The sequence below is a fragment of the Podarcis vaucheri genome, assembly GCF_965113315.1.
Source record: "Podarcis vaucheri genome assembly, chromosome: 2".
Taxonomy (NCBI): Eukaryota; Metazoa; Chordata; class Lepidosauria; order Squamata; family Lacertidae; genus Podarcis; species Podarcis vaucheri.
The window spans coordinates 21,100,658-21,125,755 of NC_138760.1; the positions used below are offsets into that span (position 1 = coordinate 21,100,658).

General features: G+C 43.2%; 1 protein-coding gene across 3 annotated transcripts in view; it reads right to left on the reverse strand.

The window, feature by feature from the left end:
- CA10 (carbonic anhydrase 10) overlaps positions 1-25,098 on the reverse strand; it is a 357,102-nt gene that overhangs the window by 243,231 nt on the left and 88,773 nt on the right. The window lies entirely within an intron of this gene.

The following is a 25,098-nucleotide window of genomic DNA, read 5'->3' on the forward strand; positions in this document are numbered from 1 at the left end:
GGTATGAGGAGGTCCGGGAAACAAGTAAATGAAAGATAAGTGACAAAAAGATGGAATTATTTTTAACTGTTTTTTATTTTGTATTTTTCATTTTTCATTATGTAATACTGTGAAAACTTTAATATATATATATATATATATATATATATATGATTTGTATGGGAGGAAACAACAACAGGTTAGCCGTGGAATCCTCTGTGTGGCCTTTGGCACATTCCCCAGTGCAGCCTACTCTACAGAGAAGGAAACAAACAACAAGAGCCTCCTTGCTCCATCCAACAATGGATTCTGCACTTTTATGCAGCAACTGAAAGATATTTCTATTACACATACTTATAATCACATAGCAAGCAGGTCACACTGGTCCCTTGGCCTCTGCCACCAACGAGGTGGACTATGCTTCACATGTGTGCATTCTGCATAAAATCAATCAGTCAACGATATTCTACACCAAGACAACCTAAATTCTGTGCCAGGAAAGTCTGAGTTCCGTGACTTTATAAATCCCGGGAATGTGCATATTCTCCTTGTTTTGCATAATGTGTTCTGAAGTTGCTGGTCACAGAGAAGGGCTAAAGTATTGCACAAGGACTGCTGAAAAGGAAGCCCTAGAGATTGCCTGCAAACCGTTTCCAAGGCTAAGAATGTTAGTCAATCTCTGAAGCCCTAAGATTCTCAGTGAGCCATCCTTTGTTCCCAAGACCAAATCCCCTGCTTTTTCAGTGCCACGCAGAATCCACACTACCCTTGTTAATGTTGCTAGGCTTCCTGAATTTCTCAAAATCCCACTTCCTTCTCTGCTCATTTTTTGTCTGATTCGTTCACTCTCCATATCAACAGTGTCCCTTTTCATATGCTCAGCCCTGCATCTCTCCTCACTTGCTCAACTTCACACATGAATGGCCTGATATATTGGATAGAGGACCTTTTACTCTTACCCTTTCATTGTACAGTAGTACCTTGGTTTACGAACGTAATCCATTCCGGAAGTCTGTTCTTAAACCAAAGAGTTCTTAAACCAAGGCGTGCTTTCCCACAGCAGTGGGGGACTCAATTTACAAATGGAACACACTCATCAGGAAGTGAAACATGTTCTTATTCCAAGGAAAAGTTCACAAACCAAAACACCTACTTCTGGGTTTGCAGCGTTCTTAATCCAAGTTGTTCATAAACTAAGCTGTTCTTAAACCAAGGTACCACTGTATGTACAACTTAACATAAGGGCAAGTTTCATCCTCCAAACTTTCAAGTATCACTGTGGTATAATGTAATTCTTAAGTATTTTTGGTCCTTAGTTGGATTCTCAGAGGTTTCCTTTAATTCTCCTACTCACCTGTGACCCAGCTCTATGTTTCAATTTATTCTCTATTTCATATCTTACATGTACAATTGTTTTGTAAGTTTTTACTGTTTTGTATCCTGTGTTCTGCTTTGCTTAGTTTTGTTTCCCATCAGGAAAAAGTTTCAATAAAAAACAAATAAAAAACAAATTGATACAGTGGTACCTTGGTTGTCCACTGACGAACATTTCGGAACCCAAACTCCGAAAACCCGGAAGTAAATGCTTCTGTTTTTGAATGCGCCTCAGAAGGCAAATTGCTTCCACTGCATGTTTTTCAATTTTCTCAATTGAATTTTCAGACAACCCTTTACACCTCAGTTGAACTGTCTTCCAGAATGGATTACGTTCGAAAACTGAAGTATATTTAAAAATATATGAACAGCCTGGTATCTGGCCACTGTACCTGAAGACTGGCCACTACACCTGTTCTTTACTGAAATTTCACATCAGAATGCCACTGTTAGCATTCACCTGCAGTGCAACCATATTGAAGAACATAATGCCCCAGCTCTTCCCTCTTCTCAACTCTTCTTTCTTCACAAATAGGCTGTTCTCTTGGGCCCTTTTGAGACTGAGGTGGAGGTTTAACTTGCTCCCTGCACTAGTGGGTCTCGTCGTTAGATTAAGCCCCCTCTCAACTGGTCTCAGACAGCACTTTTGGGACACATGAGAAAGAAGGTTGGTAACGGGCTCTTATATAAATAGACAGATTTATAAAATCTGCTGTCACTACTTCACAAGATGCAGTTTGGAGTGACCACAGTTTTCAGTCTTGCAAACTCAGTCTCACAAATATCCAACAAAACAAACAGTTTTAAAAAGCAAAGTTTTACTGGCCCATAAGGGGTGGGGGGAACCAAGATCCAAATTAGGGTATGATGAAGGAATTAGGCAGGGAAGGAAAGCTTGCTCACAATTTGGTTATATCTTGTTGTTGTTGTTTAGTTGTTTAGTTGTGTCCGACTCTTCGTGACCCCATGGACCAGAGCATGCCAGGCACTCCCGTCTTCCACTGCCTCCCGCAGTTTGGTCAGACTCATGCTGGTAGCTTCGAGAACACTGTCCAACCATCTCATCCTCTGTTGTCCTCTTCTCCTTGTGCCTTCAATCTTTCCCAACATCAGGGTCTTCTTCTCTTCTCATGAGGTGGCCAAAGTATTGGAGCCTCAGCTTCAGGATCTGTCCTTCCAGTGAGCACTCAAGGCTGATAGGTTTGATCTTCTTGCAGTCCATGGGTTATATCTTAGTTTGCCTAAGAATGGTATTTTCTGATGATGGATTTTGGATTGATCAGCTACAGATTTCTCTGTCCTGTGAAGTCAATGGGAACTCCTGTAACACAGCTCCTTTTGTCATGACTTGGGTAACATGAAAAGTCAAAGCTAAAAAGGATTAGCCCAATATGTAGTTCCTCCCTATTCCACTGTTGTTCCTCCTATAAACGAGAGCAATGATGTCACAGCCCTGGACCAGGAATTCTCAGATTCAGAGTCCTTCCACTGTGGTAGTGCTGAGAAAAAAAGGCTACTGGTCCTTCACATGTGAATTCACTGGCATCAGAACCCACATCTCGTTCCTGAACCCCAAGATGACACCTCTGTCACCTGACTGTGATGACTGGATCACAGACTCCTCAGCGGCTCATGAAAGACCCCTGAGAAGCTTTCCTCAAAAAGTCCACTCACCCCTCTTGGTACGGTGTGGCAGTCCCTGTGGGGGGGGGGGTCCACCTTATTTTATGTAAGTCTTAGAAACCCTCGCCTGCATTGATCACACATCATTTCCGGCGGCCAGGCCAGAAGTATTTTGATTGCCCCATGCCCAAGCCAAACCTCTTTCATTTGTATTCAATAAAATTGTGGCCTGTTTTGACCCAAAACCAGTCTTGTTGGTCTCTTATTTATATGGGTTGGGGTATGGGGAGCCCAACGCCTGGTCCTGCAAGTCTCTGCAAATTGAGAAGAAGCCAATGACTGAGGAGAAGAAGATAGAAACTGGCAAGATGAAGAACATAGGGATAGGACTTTCATCCTGACTACCTAAGCCCAGTGTATCAGATTCTGCCAGTTAATCCAAAATGGGATGTTAAAGTGAAAAAGCAGGCGGTGGTCCAAGAAAAACTGCAAAATGTGATTCCAAGCAACCCGCTGTACAGACTTGTACCTTGAACAATTACAGACTATTAGGTTTACTACAACCTACAGGTCTCCCAGAAAAGCCTCCAATTGATCTCAATTACAAAATTGATCTCTATTATATAAAAGAAACAGACACTATCAACAGAGCATTTTATAGAAATGCTGATAGCTGCGTGGTGCCAGAATCAAGCTGGAGTCTAATAAATAATAACGCTCTGGTGCTTTTACAGCATTATTTCATGTGCAAAGCTCTTTGCAAACATTAGAGTAATTAGTTTAATTGAACTTAATCCTGGCCTATTCAGAGCTGAACAAGTTTTGTTCCCGTTTGATAAGGATTCTGCAGAGGTGGCTAGTAAACATGGGATGTTATCAAGTATAGTGTTACAAAACTGTGGCTTGAGTGCTGCTGTTTCTCATTGTCCCAGCATCCCCTACAAGCCACAGACCTGCAGAGACTATCAACCTTCCTTTAATTAAGTGAACAAAATTGGAGTAAACAAAGGATTTGAATGAGAGTTGAATTATCGTGGATCTGGAGCTGTTTTTTCTCCAGGCTCAGGGCCACATTTCCCCCATATAAAAGTGCCCCTCCTCCAAGTGTCCCTATTTTCCAGGAACAGTCCTGGATTTACAGAAACCATCCCTGTTTCTGATTTGATCTCCTAATGTCCCACTTTTCCTTAGGACATCCCTATTTTCATTGGAGAATTGTTGGAGGGTACGGAGTTATGTGATTCCCAAGCCAAGGAGATAAGTAACTATACAACCTTTAGAAGACATCTGAAGGCAGCCCTGTATATGGAAGTGTTTTTTTATTTTAATTTTTAAAAATGTTTTTTAATGGGGCCACCCAGTCAGATGGGTGGGGTATAAAGAATAAAATGATTATGGAATAGGACATCTCTATTTTCATCAGAGAAATGTTGGGGGGTATGAAAATGTTGGTGGGCACAGTCCAAGAGTGGGCAGGGCCAGACCCACAGAGCCATTTCCTATGGAAACAGAGGCATATATTTCATAGAATGGTAGCGTTCCTAGAAGAGACCCCAAGAGTCATCTAATTAAGTCTACTGAAGTTTCATCTTGCAGTTTCTTCATTAGACTTATTTTTTAAAAAAATTTTTATTACAAAGCTCTCCTTTATCTTTCCTGACTGTGCGAAAGGCAACTAGACCCAGGTTATCCCCAAAGTAGAGGCAAAATGAGGCCAATTATTTGCTGCACTACAAGCTCCATTTCCCTCCAATATTTAGACTTTAAAATGGCATTGCATTCCCAAAATTGCATGCATGAAATTTAAAAATCTATTGACACCCCCCCACACACACTTATACACACATACAGTGGTACCTCGGGTTACAGACACTTCAGGTTACAAACGCTTCAGGTTACAGACTCCGCTAACCCAGAAATAGTACTTCGGGTTAAGAACTTTGCTTCAGGATGAGGTCAGAAATCGTGTGGCGGCGGCAGGAGGCCCCATTAGCTAAAGTGGTACCTCAGGTTAAGAACAAACCTTCAGAACGAATTAAGTTCTTAACCTGAGGTACCACTGTACATATGAATTAAATGGTAAGGGATATGATAGTGTAACTCAAGTTGTGTATATTGAACCTGGGTTTTGTCATGTATATACGAAAAGCTGGAAGGCAGTGTGGTCCCCATGTTTGTGGAGTGGTAATGTCACAACGTTGAACAACTCTAAGATAGGTGGGGGCCGAGAGCTTGAATGGTCACAGGCCAATGCTGACCACCCCAGTAATTGAATGGTTAAATGTGCTCCCTCAAACAGCCAGAAGCACCATTCCTGTTCTGTCAGAAGCCCTGAGTGAGTGAGGATTCCATGCCACAGGTCCGCCCCAGACAAGCATTGCCTCCACGGGGCAGAGCTGATGTGGGGGTCCTCTCAGATCCCTCAGGGCTTCTAACATCACATTTGCTTCATTTTCTGCAGTAGCCACTCACATACCTCCAAACTAGTGTTATAAGCTCATATCCTTCAACATTTCTCCAATGAAAATAGGGACACCTTATTCCACGGGTAGGCAAACTAAGGCCCGGGGGTCGGATGCTGCCCAATCGCCTTCTCAATCCGGTCCACGTACGGTCTGGGAATCAGTGTGTTTTTACATGAGTAGAATGTGTCCTTTTAATTAAAATGCATCTCTGGGTTATTTGTGGGGCATAGGAATTTGTTCACCCCCCCAATATAGTCTGCCCCCTCCCCAAGGTCTGAGGAACAGTGGACCGGTCCCCTGCTGAAAAAGTCTGCTGACCCCTGCTATTCCATCACCATCATTTTATTATTATTATAGCTCACCCATCTGACTGGATTGTCCCAGCCACTTTGGGCAGCTTCCAACATATATAAAAACTTAATAAAACATTAAACAACTTTCCTAAACAGGGCTGATTTCAGATGTCTTCTATAGGTTGCATAGTTACTTAGCTTCTCAGCTTGGGGGGGGGGGTGTCACAGAACTCCATACCCTCCAACATTTCTCTGATGAAAATAAGGATGTCCTAAGGAAAAGTGGTACATTCAGGGATGAAATCAGAAACCAGGACGGCTCCTGTAAATCTGGAACTGTTGCTGGAAAACAGGGACACTTGAAGGGTCTGTAAGCTGCCTCGAATCCTTCTGATTAAATGTGCAAAAGAATTTTTTTTAAAAAAAACCCAAAGGTGTCTGAGCAGGTATGCTTAGTATCTTGAGACGCAGCCAAACAAACAAAACAAAACACCAGATGTGTACGTGTAATAGGTATGAGTTACTCGTGCGTAAGCTGGTGCCTTTCTCGGTTAATTTTGCCTTGTTAAACCTTTCTGACTGCACAGCCCCTTCTCGACGTGGCTGCCTCAGTCACTGGCAGAATCCGTCAGTGGGCGTTTCTTGAACCTCTTCCAACATAAAAGTTGTTTGACACCCAGTCTCCTCCTCCTCTCACTGCGCGGGAGTCTTCTGCGCAGGGAAGGCGTGGGTAGCGGAGGACCTGGGCTCTCCTCACTGATGTCCAGTGAAGAGTCCTGGAGCCCTCTCTCCACTTCCCCCGTCTGCCCCCCTTTATCCCTGGTGTTGCGCTGATTGGCTTCCCCCTCTACTGAGCTGTTTCTCCCCCTGCTGCTGGGTCCTTCGCCAGCATCATCTGGGAGCCTCCCCTTCGCCTCTCCCTCCGATGTCAGTTCCCGGACAGTACGTCACCTGCATATATGAATATCTTTATTCAATATGAGTGTGAAATGCCTTTTATCTGGTACCCAATAGCTTATACTCTTACTATCAAATTCTCATTCTATATTCAGTATGCCTTTAAGCTTGATTAAAAAGAATGGTGTAATTATCATTGGCTTTAATGGTGCGATTTTATTGTCCTTTGAGTTTGTGGACTCTGTTCTACAGACCTATCTGTGACACCCAGAATTAGCCCATCAATGCACATTTGATTCTTCCACTTACAGACACATATACCCATTACCCATTTTCATTCAGCGGTGAAAACACACTTAAAAATAATGGTCATGTCAATGCCAAGATCAGCGGTCTAGATTTTATTTCTCTTCCCACCGTTGTTTAGATCAGGATTGCGTGTTATAAGCTGTGTGCAGCAGTGGTCGAAAGAACATATTCCAAATACATAGTGATTTGCCTCAATTATGGAGTGTTTTGTAACGGTAGTTTGAAGAAGATTTATTCAGTAAAGATTAACTATCTTTAGTGCTCTTTTCTCTGTTTAAACAGCCTCTAATGCAAAGCTACCAAAAGCCAAGTCAGCAATCATATTAAGGCCACAAATTCCTCTTCAACATATCTAGAGTGTTTCCCCACCCCCCACCCCAATTGGATTTGACAGTATTCGAGAGGACTAAATATGGAAAAGGCAATGCCAGTTTTACAATCACTTTTATTCCTCCCTACTTTTCTCTACAGAAAGAGGATTGACCGCCCCCCGCACTCCAATACACACCAAACGGAATGAACTTTTATGACTCAGCAGGGAAAATACAAAGCTTTTTAGGTGGGGTGGGGTAGAGAGAATAAAAAGTTTTCTCTTGAGTTATCACAATACACCCAATGACTTTGTATCTGGGTTTAAGAAAGGCAAGTCAGCAATCAAAACAATTCAGTCTTTTAGCCTGGCCTGTGAAAGCACCATGGAAAATTGTTTGTACTTAAGCTGTGTGCTGTGAATGGAAAACCCCACTTGTTTCTTAAAATCACTTTTTCATTTAACTTCAGAGAAAGTGCCAGGAATAGCTTAGTAATATAAGCCGTGGGCAAAAGGCTACATTCACCTTAAGTATGTATGGCTTTAAAAAGGAAAGAAAAAGAATACAGTATTAAAAAGGAAAGCAATATCTCATTTTTAAACCACTTAAATGTAAAAAAAAATCATTGGCACAGGGTAGCATGGGCATCCTTTGGCTACTTCCACAAGCTATGGGTATCACCCTCATTTTAAATTATACCCTCTAGGGTCATAAGACCCAATACTCTAAGTCCAACAGCTCTTGATTAGACAGTTGGATTGTGTTCCAAAAGAGAAAGCCCTGTCTCTGCATTCCCAAGGCATTTTGAGAAGTAATGGCATTGAAATTTGTAATTATGTGGTTCAATATACCAACCTCTCCAGCTCACAATGCTTAGCTATATTATGAATTGAGCAACAATACTTCCCAGAAGTTATTTCCCTGCTCTCAGCTATGGAGGTAGGCCGACAATGTCTCCTGAGGAGATTCCTCTATTTGAAGAGGACAGTTTCCTATATGAAGGAGCTTTCTATTCCAAGAGTCATGTGATCTATGGCTGACCCCTGCAAGATCCAGAACCATAAGAAAGTAGGAAGGGGCCTTGAAGTGGGGCTACCTTTGAAGGTGACCCAGAAACTACAACTGATCCAGAATGCTGCAGCTAGACTGGTGACTGCGAGTCGCCACCCAGACCACATATGTTTCTGAGCACAATTCAAAGTTTGGGTGCTGACCTTTAAAGCCCTAAATTGCCTCGGCCCAGTATACCTGAAGGAACATCTCCACCCCCATCATTCAGCCCGGACACTGAGGTCCAGCGCTGAGGGCCTTCTGGCGGTTCCCTCCCTGTGAGAAGTGAGGTTACAGGGAAGCAGGCAGAGGGCCTTCTCGGTAGTGGCGCTCATCCTGTGGAATGCCCTCTCATCAGATGTCAAGGAAATAAACCACTATCTGACTTTTAGAAGATCTCTGAAGGCAGCCCTGTTTAGGGAAGCTTTTAATGTTGGATGTTTTATCATGTTTTTAATAGTCTGTTGGGAGCCGCCCAGAGTGGCTGGGGAGGCCTGGCCAGATGGGTGGGGTATAATTATTATTATTATTATTATTATTATTATTATTACCCAGCCACAATCAGCAGGTCACCTGGTCACACTCATGCCCACTGTGGCGAAATGTATTGCATTTACATTTAAACTGCAGCAAGTATTTCTAATTTTGCATCTATACATATAAATTAGCAAATCATGTGAAAATGGACACCCCAAACAAGGGAGGATGCTTGTGCAATCGTTGCACATCAGCCTCACTTTTCCAAGTCTTCATGAGACTGGTGGTAAAGTCGGTGAGTCAATGTCCAGGAGATTGTACAAAACAACCCAAAAAGTGCCTTAGGTTTTCCGAGCTGGGATGAGAGGCAGGCGGCCTTGAGGGGGAGATTTTTTTTCATGTCACTGGCCCCTATAAGCTGCTAGTTTGTGGGGAAAAGAGGAAGGGAGGAAGAAGACCTTGTAAGGAGTGATGGTCATTCAAGGTCAAAGGAGCTTCTCCCTCAAAATCTTCTTTTGGTTCATGCTCCCAGCTCGAAGGCCTTTCCCAGGCTACAGTGAATGAAAATATAGCAAGTAAAACAAAAAAAATCTACTGAAACTAAGAGTTCAGAAGAAACCTATTTTCTGCCCAAACGAGAGGGAGGAAAGCTCAAAGGATTGATCCTGCCTTCCAATCCAGGAGGTCACACTTATCCCTGATATGAAGGTTAAGGCTCTCTTGTGCAGCTGAGCTGTGTTCAGTGAAAACACTATTATTGCCTTTTATGCATTGTTAAGTTGTGGGTGAACATATCAGACGACACAGCGATTCTTCAAACAGCTCTTGCTTATTCACAGGCCAGAACAGAACTGAATTGAGGGGTTCAGCCAGCCTGTTTATATAGAGCTCCACTACAACGCAACTGTAACACTTTCTGTAACTATCCAATCACTGAACACCACTTTCAATCCCTTATTTGCATATGTGGACCTAAGTGAAAACTATCTACAGTATCCCCCTGCTGGCCCAGGGTGAGAACTTCAGTACATAACATGCATCAACAACCAAAGCACCCCAGAATATTCTCTGGAGACAAAGTGCATGAAGAGCCCTAAAGTTTTCTAAAGTACAGTGGGCGCTCGGGTTGCGAACGTGATCCATGCAGGATGCATGTTCGTAACCCGCAGCGTTCACAACCTGTGTCTGCGCACGCGCGGGTTGCAATTTGGCGCTTCTGCACATGCGTGACTGCCAAAACCCGGAAGTGGTAACCCATTCCGGAACTTCTGGGTTTCAGCAGTCCGCAACCCAAAAAAATGCAACCTGAAGTGGTTGTAACCCAAGGTATGACTGTATAATTTTCCCCTTATAAGAGAAGGACTCCTGGAAGCTCTTCAGTGAGTGAAAATGAAAATGGCAACGCAGAATGTAACACCAGTGTGTGTTCAAGATTCACCAACAACATTGCATTCTGCTTTCTAAAAAAATAAAAGGGGGGGGGAATTCAGCTCATTTGCCGCCATATTAAAACATAATTGTGACAGCGCATCAGTTCAGCCATTTTGTGGTGTTAGGTTCCAGGGAACTGACGCCAATAAACAGCTTATAAACTTCATGACTATTCTTGGTGGTTCGATGCCCATCTCTGACCTTTCCCAGAGCAGTTTTGTATAAGGCGTCTCAGAATAAATAAACCAAACTGTTATGTTTCCACTGAAAGATAGAGCATCAGCGGAAAACGTGCAGCTTTTCTTCTGGTAAGGTTTAATTCATGAAACATATAAAAAAACCCCGAGAGGGAAGTCATCATTCGTTAATGCCTTTTTCTCAGTCTTTGTTCTATTTCACTGAACAGTCCCTTTTCACCAGTAACACAAATGCCATGAGGGATAGGAATCAGACAGATGCACAGCCAGGCACACAACTGATGGGAGCAGGTGGCAATGGGTATAATAACTGGGACCAGAATTTTGCAGTCTCCATTTAATGTGTGTGTTATATGAGAATATTAACACTTCTGTTTTAGACAGGAGATTTTACTCAACAGAATGCAAGATACCTTCTGTTTGACTGCTAAACTGCATTATTTCAATTGTAGCAAAATATTTTGTAAGCTAAATGTAGCTACCTAGACTTCGTTTTCGTTTCAGATATTAACATATTTTGACAACCCTAGTTCAGAAGGAAAGTTCTCTGAGGTCTTATCACAAAATATGTTTTTGTATATTTATTCTACCTCAATGCACATATTTCTAAATGTATTTTACCTTACGATATACAGCTGTATCTATTTTGGATCTTTTTTTCAGATGGGAATTAAAAAAACCCCATACCAAAGTAGGAAAACTGTGAAATCCAAAGGAAATACAAATTCCAATACATGTATGAATCCAGGTGGTGTGAGTTAGATCAGCTCACTTCCAAATGCACCAGACAAGATTATGGTTTAATGTTTACCAGGTCACCGAGCCACTGATTGCTTTCCTATGTAAAATACAAACATACCAGATGCAAAATATATCTGGCGTTTGAGGTCTGGAGTTGTAAATATGACACATCAGATGCACTTTGTTAATAATCATGCAAATTATGAATATTTAGACGATTGTATTGCATTTTTCTAGTAACTACAGTCCTTGCAAGTTGAAAATTCTGGCCAATTAAACTTGCATGTGTTCAGAGACAGTCAACAGAAATAATTAATTTCACAAATGCCCTTTGTTGCTAAGCAGATATGACTTTTGCAGTAGAAAAGCCCATGAATTTCATGTCCAGACATTTTGGATTATGTTCCCAGATAGCTGTGAGTCAAATTTAGTTGCAGGCCTAATTGCAACTGCAACTAAACATGCATGCTTCCTTACATATTGGGAATTTGATTCAAATCCACTTGGTTTAAATCAATCCAACAAGCTGTGAGTGTACTAACAATCTGATTTACAAAATCAAAGAACAGCGAGTTTTGGCCTCTCCAAGGAGCAATGGATTGACCATAATTCCCAAGCAAATCCCAATATGGGCTTCCTACCTTCCAATCTGATTGCTTCAGATGGTGACAGCAGTCACAAAATTAAAAGACGCCTGCTTCTTGGGAGAAAAGCAATGATAAACCTAGACAGCACCTTAAAAAGCAGAGACATCACCTTGCCAACAAAGGTCCGTATAGTTAAAGCTATGGTTTTCCCAGTAGTGATGTATGGAAGTGAGAGCTGGACCGTAAAGAAGGCTGATTGCCGAATATTTGATGCATTTGAATTATGGTGCTGGAGGAGACTCTTGAGAGTCCCATGAACTGCAAGAAGATCAAACCTATCCATTCTGATGGAAATCAGCCCTGAGTGCTCACTGGAAGAACAGATCCTGAAGCTGAGGCTCCAATACTTTGGCCACCTCATGAGAAGAAAAGACTCCTTGGAAAAGACCCTGATGTTGGGAAAGATTGAGGGCCCAAGGAGAAGGGGACAACAGAGGACGAGATGGTTGGACAGTGTCCTCGAAGCTACCAGCATGAGTTTGACCACTCTGGTCCATGGGGTCACGAAGAGTCGGCTAAATGACTAAACAAGAACACCACCACCTTCCAGCTGAACCAGGCAGGGAACCAGGCAGAGGGTCTTCTCGGTAGTGGCGCCTGCCCTGTGAAACGCCCTTCCAGCAGATTTCAAAGCGATATACCTGAAGGAGCGTCTCCACCCCCATCGTTCTGCCCGGACACTGAGGTCCAGCGCCGAGGGCCTTCTGGCGGTTCCCTCATTACGAGAAGCGAAGCTACAGGGAACCAGGCAGAGGGCCTTTTCGGTGGTGGCGCCCGCCCTGTGGAATGCCCTCCCATTGGATGTCAAGGTGATGGACAACTACCTGACATTCAGAAGACATCTTAAGGCGGCCCTATTCAGGGAAGCTTTTAATGTATGATATTTTAGTGTTTTTTGGTTTCTGTGGAAGCCGCCCAGAGTGGCTGGGGAACCCAGCCAGATGGGCGGGGAACAAATAATAAATTATTATTATTATTATTATTATTATTATTATTATTATTATTATTAACAACTACCTGACATTCAGAAGACATCTTAAGGCAGCCCTGTTCAGGGAAGTTTTTAACGTGTGATATTTTACTGTATTTTTGGTTTTTATGGAAGCCGCCCAGAGTGGCTGGGGAGGCCCAGCCAGATGGGCGGGGTATAAATAATAAATTATTATTATTATTATTATTATTATTATTATTATTATTATTACACATCATTTGCTTCTTCAACCTTTACCTTATTGGTTAGAAAGCATCCAATCTGAAGTATAAATATTATGTGCCTTATCAGAACGCATTGCACAAAATTAAAAAAGCAACTGACTCTTTGGCATGCTTGCTCCATTTCCCAGATTCCCAAGTGTCCCTGTTTTCCAGGGACAGTCTCGAATTTACAGAAGCCGTTTGAGTTCCCGATTTGATCCCAGAATGTCCCGCTTTTCCTTACGATGCCTCTATTTTCACCAGAGAAATGTTGGAGGATATGGAGTTATGCATCCCCTGAGCCAAGGAGATGAGTAACCACACAACCTTTAGAAGACATCTGAAGGCAACCCTGTGTAGGGAAGTTCTTTGAATGTTTAGTTACCGTTTTTGTCCATGTATAAGACTAGGTTTTTCCCCTAAAAAATAATGTCAAAAATTAGGGGGCGTTTTATATACAGATACATCTCCCCCCATTTTCTTAAATCTGAGTCCCCAAAAATAGGGGGCGTCTTATAGACGGAAAAATACGATATGTTTTTATATATGTCGGAAGCCACCCAGAGTGGGTGGGGCAACCCAGTCAGATGGGCAGGCTATAAATAAACAAATTCTTATTATTATGGAATAGGAGGCCCCTATTTTCATTTGAGAAAATGTTGGAGGGTATGCATTTCCTACCAACCAGACCTTTAAAGCCCTAAATGGCCTCGGTCCTGTATACCTGAAAGAGCATCTCCACCCCCATCGTTCAGCCCAGACACTGAGATCCAGCTCTGAGGGCCTTCTGGCGGTTCCCTCATTGCGAGAAGTAAGGTTACAAGGAACCACACAGAGGGCCTTCTCGGTAGTGGCGCCCGCCCTGTGGAACGCCCTCCCATCAGATGTGAAGTAAATAAGCAGCTGTCTTATCTTTAAAAGACATCTGAAGGCAGCCCTGTTTAGGGAAGTTTTTAATATTTGATGCTGTATTGTTTTTAACACTCGATTAGGAGCCACCCAGAGTGTCTGGGGGAAACTCAGCCAGATGGGCGGGGTATAAATAATAAATTATTATTATTATAACTACAATTAAAGCTCTCCCTGAGTAGCATGGATGGGAAGCCCATGCGGTTCTCCAAACTTCAGAGGCGCTTCCAAGCAAAAACAGTTGACATCGATTCCACCATTGTATACATTTCCTCCCTTTTGCTATTTCTCAAAACCACTATCTTTTTGGGGGGAGAGGAGGGCATAGCTGAGTGGTAGACCTTGCATGCAGAAGGTCCCCAGCTTCACTCCCTGGCATTTCCTGGTAGAGCTGGGAGAAAATCCTACCACAAATCCTGGGGGAGCTGCTGCCAGTCTGTGTAAATATCATTGATCTAGATCAGGCATAGGCAAACTCCGGCCCTCCAGATGTTTGGGACTACAATTCCCATCATCCCTGACCACTGTTCCTGTTAGCTAGGGATGATGGGAATTGTAGTCCCAAACATCTGGAGGGCTGGAGTTTGCCTATGCCTGAGCTGGATGGATTAATGGGGTGACTCAGTAGAAGGCAGCTTCCAGTATTCCTATGTTTGCTCCTGCTCTCATCCATTCCTAGACTGACAGAATCCTACTACATATGTTCTCCAATATTTTTGGTGCTCAATTTCTTTGCAAGCACCACTTTCCATTCTGTTACTCAGTTGGAAGATCCTTTTTATCAACTGCCCATAACTAAATATATCTCGATTGTTTGTAACTTGAGCTAAATTGCTCTTGAGCTTCCTGTGTTGCCAGCACATTTTAAAAATATGCCAGTGAGCAGTGTAGTCAAAAAAACATCTTCTTGTTCTACTCCTTCCTCACTCTCATCTTACACCACATTGCAGTGACAGCTTCACTTTTGCCTTTTACAGAAATTTTGAATTAAACATGCCATGCTCATATTTCCGGACTATACTTTTAGATAATGGTGATTGATCTTTTACAGCATTGCATCGTTACATCATTTCCGAAGCTCAACCAACTTAGAATGACTGGGAAGCATTGCTGCGTATTGAATTTGTAAATGCATGCACACTTTAAATAACTCAAAAATGAATTTGAAAGGTGCTTTTGCACAGAACGGCAGCCCTGCAGATTAGTATACCATACATTTTCTTCCATCTATTTACATTCAATCTATTTTAAACCTCAAGGCAAAATATTCAAAGATAGGATTAATCATCCAGTTATAAATCACAACAGAGAAATGAGGGTCTGGGTTTCTGAGCAAGAGTGCTGAACAGCAAAACTTTGCCTATGTATGTTGACTAATTCAAAGGCAGTTATCACCCAAGTGCAACAGAAAGAATATAAGTGACTTATTCCCCAACATATTCATCATGATCCAAAGCTTCATGAATGAACTAACACACATAAATAGCTCCTGAAAAGTCTATTCACTACAGTAGGGATGGGGAGACACGAGCTTTATTCATTTACGCAAGGGACAGGAAACTGCCTCTCAATTTGGTGGGACTACAATTCCCATCATTCCTGACCATTGGCTGGGGCTGCTAGAAGACAGAGTCCAACAACATCGGCAAGGTCAAAGGTTATGCCAGATTTAAATAGTATCATTTAGGGTGGCTGGTAGTGGTGAGGAGTCATTTTGTCGCTGCTACTGTGAAACGTTTAAACCAGTTCCAAGTGCTCTTGGAGGAAACTGATTTTCTAGACCCAATTCAATCAGGGCTTAGGCCTGGTTTTGGCACAGAAACTGCTTTGGCTGCCCTGGATGAAGACGTCTGTTGGGAGAGAAACAGGGGGAAATGTGTCTGTGTTAATTCTCCTTGACTATTCAGCGGCTTTCGATACCATCAACCATGATATCCTTCTGGAGCGTCTGTCGAAGTTGTGGGTGGTACTGCTTTGCAGTGGTTCTGATCCTACCCGGATAGTCATTTCCAGAGGGTGATGTTTGGTGAGTGACCCCTGGCTGCTGTTCTAGGGAAGGAGCATGGGGCAGCTTTGGACTTGTTGGAAACATGGCTCCTTCAGAGGCTCCAGAATGGTTGCAGCCTGACACTGCAATAACCGACCCCAGCTAGTGTAGAATTCAGCGGCCAGGTTGCTCACTGGAGCAAGGCGGTTTGAGCATATTACACCAATCCTGGTCTGACTGCACTGGCTACCAGTGAGTTTCCAGGCCCAATTCAAAGTACTGGTTTTGACCTATAAAGCCTTAAATGGCTCAGGACCGCAATACCTCAAGGACCGCCTCTTTCCATATGAACCTACCCAGACCCTGAGATCACCTTCTGAGGCCCTCCTTCATGTGCCTCCTCCTCCTCAAGAGGTCCAGAGGGTGGTAACACGAGAGCAGGGTCTTCTCTGCAGTGGCTCCCCGTCTGTGGAATGCTCTCCCCAGGGAAGTTCGCCTGGTGCCTTCATTATACACCTTTAGGCGCAGGCAAAAATGTTCCTTTTTAACCAGGCCTTTGGTTGACCTGACGGACATCCTATACCCTTTTAAAATGTGACTCCTTTTGGAGGGTTATTGTTCTTATTTTGATTTTATATACTGTGATTTTTTTCAATACCTGAGACCTCCATGAATGAATGAATAAATAAAATATCCATGCATTAAAAAATAAGGAGATAAATTTGACCACACAGGCACACACACACACCTCTCACCCTAGCAGGCATCACCCTGCAAGGGCTTTAGGAGTTCTTGTGAATCCACAACTTTGCATCTCCCCCATGCACTGCTTAGAATTGCACTCTAAATACTGCCCTGAGTGAAGTGCTGGAAGATAGTTAAGATATAAAGCAATAAAATAAAAAGCTCTTATTTTGCCACAGAACTCCTATTCAACATTAAAACAGTTTCAGCATTAAGTTTCATCAAGCTTCTCTGTCCTCTTTTAATGGGGGGCGGGGAGTAACACTCATGTTTTTATTGGTTTTCATTATTACAACAATAACCAACAGAAAGTGGGAGGGAAAGGAACAAGCTCTTCTTTCGCAGAAACAAATTAAACAATAATCCCAGCCAAGTCCCCCTGCCTCTGTGCTACAGCACTCTGCAGCAACAGATTAATAAACAAATGACAAAGCGGAAAGTCTCCAGAAATAGTTAAAAAAAACAGAGAGGGAGGCAGAAGAAAGAGTGAGCAGCAAGGGACAGAATTGGCGGCAGAGAAGATCCATCATGCAGAATTATAGATTAGTGTGTGCCTTTTCTTCGAGTAAATGCCAAATGCCTTGCCAAGTGGATGCAAAGGTCTCTGGAGTGCCATGTCTGTTAACAGGCACAGTTCTGGGTCGTTTTTACACCCTTTGGTTTCCCATTTGTTCTGAAGTTCAGCATATCCACTGTTCTGCTGAGTGATGGCAAGGTCTTCCAGTGCTTCAGAACAACCCCTTTAACCAAGGGAGCAGCTGCTCTACATATCCAAAGGGATTGCCCAAAGATCAGGCTCCATTTATTTGATTATTTGTGTGATATTTTTAGGCTGCCCTACAATGAACATCCCCTGAAATGCAAAATCAAATGGAATGCATAGTACAAATAATAACAGATTACAACCAGTGGCATAGCGTGGGGGGTGCAGGGGGGTCCGGCCGCACCGGGCGCAACATCTGGGAGTTAGGGTTAGGGGGCGCAAATCCACGGGTTAGGGGGCGCAAATCCATGGGTTAGGGGGCGCAAATCCACAGGTTAGGGGGTGCAAATCCACAGGTTAGGGGGCGCAAATTACTTGCCTTGCCCGGGGTGCTGACAACCCACGCTACACCACTGATTACAACCAACCCAAAATCAATCAGTAGTGAAAAGGATACCAGCTCCTAAAAAGGAACATGAAAGCAATAAGCAGGATGATTTTTTGGGGGGACTAGAAGCCTAGGAACAGGCACACACAGAGAGGGAGCGTGGACCTGAGCCTCAGGAAGCAAGACTTAGGGCAGGAAGTAATCTGTGCTGGATGGCAAACTTCTGGGGAAATCCTATAGAGAACCGTATGCCATGTTCTCCTCGATGAATATTCTCTAATAGGGGCAGAAGGATCTATCAATTTTGATTCTCTCTGTCTTTCTCTTTTCTAGCCTTAAGTTCAGTTCTCCATGTTTCTGCTGCAATTTGCGAATTTTCATTTAGAAAATCCTCCTGAGAATTCTTCAGAATTTTAGTATGCTTTTTTTTCTGGTAACAAACACATTTTTGTATGCAGCTTTGATGAACATACACTTTTCCACAAGCATTTCCTACATTTTGCACGTCACTTTCAATAAGGTGTTCATTTGGGGGCACACTTTCACCTAATATATGCATTTTTTGGTAACCATTCCTTGGTTGGGGGAACTGCATGGGAAATTTCAGATAAGTGTGAATTTCAAGGGATGGTTGCTTGTCACTTCTCATATTGTTTCAGAAAGTGCAAACACAACCAGATTTATCCCCGTTTCCTATTCATCAATGCCCTTGGCTCTCGTTTCACTTCATGCTTGCTCACAGTTATTACATTCCCACCCTCTTATCACTTTAAGATAAGGTTCTCAACCTGTGGGTCCCCAGATGTCATTGGACTACAACTCCCATCATCCCTGAGCTCTGGCCTTGCTAGCTAGGGGTGATGGGAGTTGTAGTTCAACAACATCTGGGGACCCACAGGTTGAGAAAGGCTGCTTTAAGAGATCATCCTTACCAAGTAAATGGGAGATGCCCACTCACGAGTTCCCAGTCCCAGAGACACACTAAGTGCAACGAGAGAAAATGAGTTTTGCCCCTTGAGCTGAATAGATAAGTGGATAAGCCAGCCAGTGGGTACCATTTAACTTGACATGATGATACTAGTCTGGGGTAGGCAACCTAAGGCCCAGGGGCCAGATGCAGCCCAATCGCCTTCTCAATCCAGCCTGCGGACGGTCTGGGAACCAGCGTGATTTTACATGAGCAGAATGTGTGCTTTTATTTAAAATGCATCTCTGGGTTATTTGTGGGGCCTGCCTGGTGTTTTTACATGAGTAGAATGTGTGCTTTTATTTAAAATCACCCCTGGGTTATTTGTGGGGCATAGGAATTCGTTCATCCCCCCCCCAAAAAAAAATAGTCTGGCCCACCACATGGTCTGAGGGACAGTGGACCGGTCCATGGCTGAAAAAGGTTGCTGACCCCTGTTCTAGTCCCTGATGAGTAAGGTCTACAACCAGCTGTGTGTACTGATTTGAAAAGTGGGTGCCATGTGCAATCAACGTGCGCCAGAGAACCAATAGCATTCTCTCTGGCAGAAGCCTAGCAGTGGATGATTTTTGCTCGTCTCCTCTTTGAAAGTCAAGCCAGTACTCCTTTGGACAAGCAAAAACAAAACAAAACAAAAACCAAAGGAGGTGTTTGTCTGTTGCCCTATCCCTGGTTCTCTTGCGTGAAGCATCTGGAGTCTTCTGCTCTGGAGAAAGTTGACCACTATGCACTAATTAGTTTTTACTGCAGAGAGTGGCATAATTAGAGAATTAGCAAACAATGATGAGAGCATAGGATGATTTGTGGTATCGGGGTGTAAAAGCATCGGATGCAGACTGGAATTTGATTGGCACTACTTTATTAAGTTTTGGCAGAATTTAGGGAGGCTGGGAGCCCTTTTATGAAGCTCTTGCACATTAATCCAAGCTCCAGATCTCGTTAATACTGATGAGTGAAAGCAGTTAATTGAATTATGTATGAAGTACTGCTGATTAAATAATATTTCACTCCCTGCTGTAGAATTAGCTCTGGTATATTAATGGCTACTGTTGTCTCTAACTCTGAATGTCAGAGGGACCTTTTTCTTCAACCATGTCCTTTAATTTTTTAACCATCTGTTCTACCTTGCTGGTTGCACTCAAACCATTGGCAGTGCTTTTATAGCATACTGGTCCTCTCAGTCCTCATTAGCTGTCTCATGTTAGGCAATTAAAAACACTCTCCACAAAATACACTGCGACACACGTTCTCAAACTTTCAACCTCCAGGGCCCACTTGAGATGTCTGAAAGTTGTTGACAAAATGCAATTTCAGGGGCACAGACAGTGGCAAAATGGTGGTATATAGAGACATAATCTGCTCGAAGCAGATTTTTTTAACCCAGATGGAAGTTCACTCAGATTCAAGACCAGCGATTCATACTACTCATATAGGCCATGATCTCAAAATTGTCCCAATGATTGTTAGTTTTTGTATTTCAATTTCATTCTTGAATATTTTGCAGTAATTATTTTTGTAGCACTATTCTGAAGTAGAAGGTAATAGGTTGAAAGGAGGTAAACTAGACTTGGATGTGTATGATTTTTTCCATGATCACTGCAGATGGTGACAGCAGTCACGAAATTAAAAGACGCCTGCTACTTGGGAGAAAAGCCAACAAAGGTCCGTAGAGTTAAAGCTATGGTTTTCCCAGTAGTGATGTATGGAAGTGAGAGCTGGACCATAAAGAAGGCTGATCACCGAAGAACTGATGCTTTTGAATTATGGTGCTGGAGGAGACTCTTGAGAGTCCCATGGACTGCAAGAAGATCAAACCTCTCCATTCTGAAGGAAATCAGCCCTGAGTGCTCACTGGAAGAACAGATCCTGAAGCTGAGGCTCCAATAATTTGGCCACCTCATGAGAAGAGAAGACTCCCTGGAAAAGATCCTGCTGTTGGGAAGGATTGAGGGCACAAGGAGAAAGGGACGACAGAGGACGAGATGGTTGGACAGTGCTCTCAAAGCTACTAACGTGAGTTTGACCAAACTGCAGGAGGCAGTGGAAGACAGGAGTGCCTGGCGTGCTCTGGTCCATGGGGTCACAAAGAGTCAGACATGACTAAATGACTAAACAACAACAAAAAGACTTAAAGTAAACACCTAGGGTGGAAGAACACATTTGGGATTCAGCCTGCAACCTCCATAGGGCTGTGATCCCATCTGGAAGAAAGTCCAACTGAATAAAGAAGAGCTTAGTTCTGAGTATACCTGAATAGGATTGCACTGTAGGTCATGTAGTGACTTGTCAGTGGTTTCCATCAAACGTATCATGTCCATAACAAGATCATTCATTCCAACTGATCAATAGGTGCAAGGTATAAGAGGGAATTTAATTCTGTGACATACTGAATGCCCTCAAGAATTACCGAATTCGACTAAACAGCAAGATGGTCAGCATTACGTGGAACTGGGCTGCAATTAACACATACATATATCATACTTTGTTTCCACTGGCAGGTTGTCTAGTTGACCTCATGATCCTATTTCCCACAGATTTATCTAGAATCCATGTAGCATCCTTATAATTAGTTTTAAACTCTTTTATTGGCATGCTTAATGAAGAAAAGGGCACAGGTTCCCCTCCTCCAAAGCAGCTCATAAAAAAAAAAAATCATAACATTTGGGCAAATGATTCCAATGTTCCTCACTAATGAGAAAAGTCAGAATATGGATAGCAAATGTACAGCAAAATGAAAACAAGCAGAAAATGTCTCGCCATCCCCACATTTTGTTCAGGAAAAGGAATCGCCCTGGAATTAAAAGGGGGGGCAGTGAATATGGGGTGCTTCATCTAGTGCAAAACCATACCCTCCAACATTTCTGCAATGAAAATATACCCAATTATGCCCATACAGTGTGTGGGGGTGGGATGGGTGGAGGGAGGGAGGCAGGAAGGAAGAGAGAAAAGAAGCAATAGACACGTAATGGTAAAGGACCCCTGACAGTTAAGTCCAGTCATGAACAGCTCTGGGGTTGCAGCGCTCATCTTGCTTTACTGGCGAAAGCCGACATTTGTCTGCAAACTGCTTTTCTGGGTCATGTGGCCAGCATGATTAAGCTGCTTCTGGCAAAACCAGACCAGCACACGGAAACGCTGTTTACCTTCCCACCAGAGTGGTATCTATTTATCTACTTGTGCTTAGACATGCTTTCAAACTGATAGGTAGGAAGGAACTGAGACCGAGCAATGGGAGCTCACTCCATTGCAGGGATTCGAACCACCAACCTTCCAATCAGCAAGCCCTAGGCTCTGTGGTTTACACCACAGTGCCACATATATACCTGTAAAAAGGTGGGTGGGTGGAGGGGAAGTAATGCCAAAATCTGTGCAAACATGCAAACAATTGGAAGACCTGGTTTTGTGGACAAACGACCTGACCACCAAGAGCCATTTTTTCAACAATGTGGAAGCATTTGCACTGTCAATACAGAATCAATTGGACATCTTGGCTTAAAATACCGGCATAGCTTTTATCTGCAGCAAACAGTTTACTGTAAAAAGTGATCCATGTCGTGTAATAACTTCACAGTTTGGCCATGACTTTATATAGAAAACAGAAATCAATTTCCACAACCACATACATTCACAACAATGCAACAAAGCAAATGTCTATTATTGTTGGCATGCTACTTTAGAAACGTTGCAACTCTAGCTAAACTAATACTAGCTATTCCCCTCCGCAATGCTGTATGCATTCAGGAAGAAGATGCACTCATGGCATGCGTTTTTTCGAACCTCCTTTGACTTAATGAAGTGCATTTTCAGAAGCTCTGACAAAGGATATCGATGCAAATGCCAAATTATGTTAACAACACAGAAAGAACAGGAGGTGTGCATTCTCTGGTTTCTGCCCCAAGGACTACAAAATGTCTCTTATGGCATCTAGAACAGATTGCAAATGAAATGCAGGCACCCTCTGAATGTTCTGATAGATTGGCTGTGGTTTCAGTCTGGCAGAACATGCAGAGGTCCTACAGTAAAGCAATAGACTGGGGTGATGGGGTCCAAATTCCTGGCTGCATAGCTCGGCTAGCTTTTGCTGATCTGAACACTACGCTTCCAGGCCATCCAAGAGTCCCTGTTTTCCATGGATATTCCCTGACTTAGAGAAGCCATCCCGGTTTCTGATTTGATCCTGGAATGTCAAGCTTTTCCTTAGGACGTGCCTATTTGATTTCCATTCTGAGGGAAATCAGCGCTGAGTGCTCACTGGAACGACAGATCCTGAAGCTCCAATACTTTGACCACCTCATGAGAAAAGAAGACTCCCTGGAAAAGACCCTGATGTTGGGAAAGATGGAGGGCACAAGGAGAAGGGGACGACAGAGGATGAGATGGTTGGACAGTGTTCTCAAAGCTACCAACATGAGTTTGACTAAACTGCGGGAGGCAGTGGAAGACAGGAAGGCCTGGCGTGCTCTGGTCCATGGGGTCACGAAGAGTCGGACACGACTAAACAAAATTTGCATCAGATAAATATTGGAGGGCATGGAGTTATGCGACCCCCGAACCAATGAGATAAGTAACATTCCAACCTTTAGAAGACATGGAAGCCATTGGGAAGAAGAATTGAGTAGTAGTTCTGTAAACAGAGACCTGGAGTGCTGGGTAGACTTTATTTTTCAAATTAGCTATGGCTAAGATGATGTCCTGTTGGGGATAATTGGGGATCCATGGCCAAAAACAAATGTATTTATGGCAAGAATAGGCTTGGCTTTGGGTGAAATAAGTGGATAATTCATTCATTTCATCATCATCATTATTCTTTTTTTAAAAAAAACACACATCAAGAAGCAGAAGATATTTTGAACGGCCAGGAATCCTGGCAGAGGAATCTGCAAGCCATATGCCAGATATGCGTGGGCACGACATTTCCACACACTTCTAATAATATCTCTGCTTTGTGTATGTTTGCAGAAGGTGGATGCAGCCTTCTGGAGAGGTCCAAACAGTTTGAGAGAGCACCCTGAAACAGGAAGCCATATGGTTCCAGGGTCCTATAAGGAGTCTGCCAGTAAAATTTGGCCTATATGAACTTGTTTTGCTAGGAAGATTGGATTCGTTTCCTTAGTTTTGCAGAGGACCCTGCAGTGAAGCTTCAGAAGAGAAAGCACTTTTTGTAGAGAAATTCTTGGGGCAGGGCGTGGGCAGGTGTGGGGGACTCCCTGGTCCTGAATGGAGTAACTTTTGGAGGAGGACCAGGTGCACAGCCTGGGAGTCATTTTGGACTCACAGCTGTCCATGGAGGCGTAGGGAAGAGGATGGGGACAAACTCTGAATACAAAATACCCATTTTACATATGGGGAGCTAAAGCATGAAGACTATAACCTCCAACATTTTTCTGATGAAAACAGGGAGCTCCTATATGATGATGATGACGACGACGACCCACCCATCTGACTGGATTGCCCCTCTGGGCGGCTTTCAACAAATATAAAAACATAATAAAACATTAAACGTTTAAAATCTTCCCTATACAGGGCTGCCTTCAGATGTCTTCTAAAGGTTGAAAAGTTACTAAACTCATTGGTTCAGGGATCGCATAACTCCGTGCTCTCCAATATTTCTCTGATATTTCTCTGATATCCTACCATAGCCTCCAAGATTTATCTAATGGAAATAGGGACATCCTAAGGAAAAGCGGGGCATTCTGGGATCAAATCAGAAACCGGGATGGCTTCTGTAAATCTGGGACTGTCATTGGAAAATAAGAACACTTGGAGGGTCTGCAAAATACAAATGAAGGGGACATTTTGCCTCACCTTCTTCCCTGAAATATGGGTCAAAGGTTTGGCTCACACATAATTACAACATCCTAGCAAGATCTGTGCCTCCTGATTCACCTTTCTTTAATATGTAAGCAGTTGAAGGGTTATCACTGATGGAAGAGGTGCACCATTCTATAGAATGACCCAAGCTTTTGGGTGAAACATGCCCTCTATCCTAGATGAAGGATTAAGTTTGCACATAGCTTCAGGGTGCTCCTGAACCTGTAATTGTCCCTGGACGTTCAAATGACCCCAATAGCTGGAAGCATCTTTTGCAGGTTTGCCACTTATGGTCTTTCTTGTCTGGAGAAATGTTCTCTATGTGAAAGATGCCATTAAAGACAGTTTGTAAATTGTTGTTGTTGTTTAGTCGTTTAGTCGTGTCCGACTCTTCGTGACCCCATGGACCAGAGCATGCCAGGCACTTCTGTCTTCCACTGCCTCCCACAGTTTAGCCAAACTCATGCTGGTAACTTCGAGAACACTATCCAACCATCTCGTCCTCTGTCGTCCCCTTATCCTTGTGCCCTCCATCTTTCCCAACATCAGGGTCTTTACCAGGGAGTCTTCTCTTCTCATGAGGTGGCCAAAGTATTGGAGC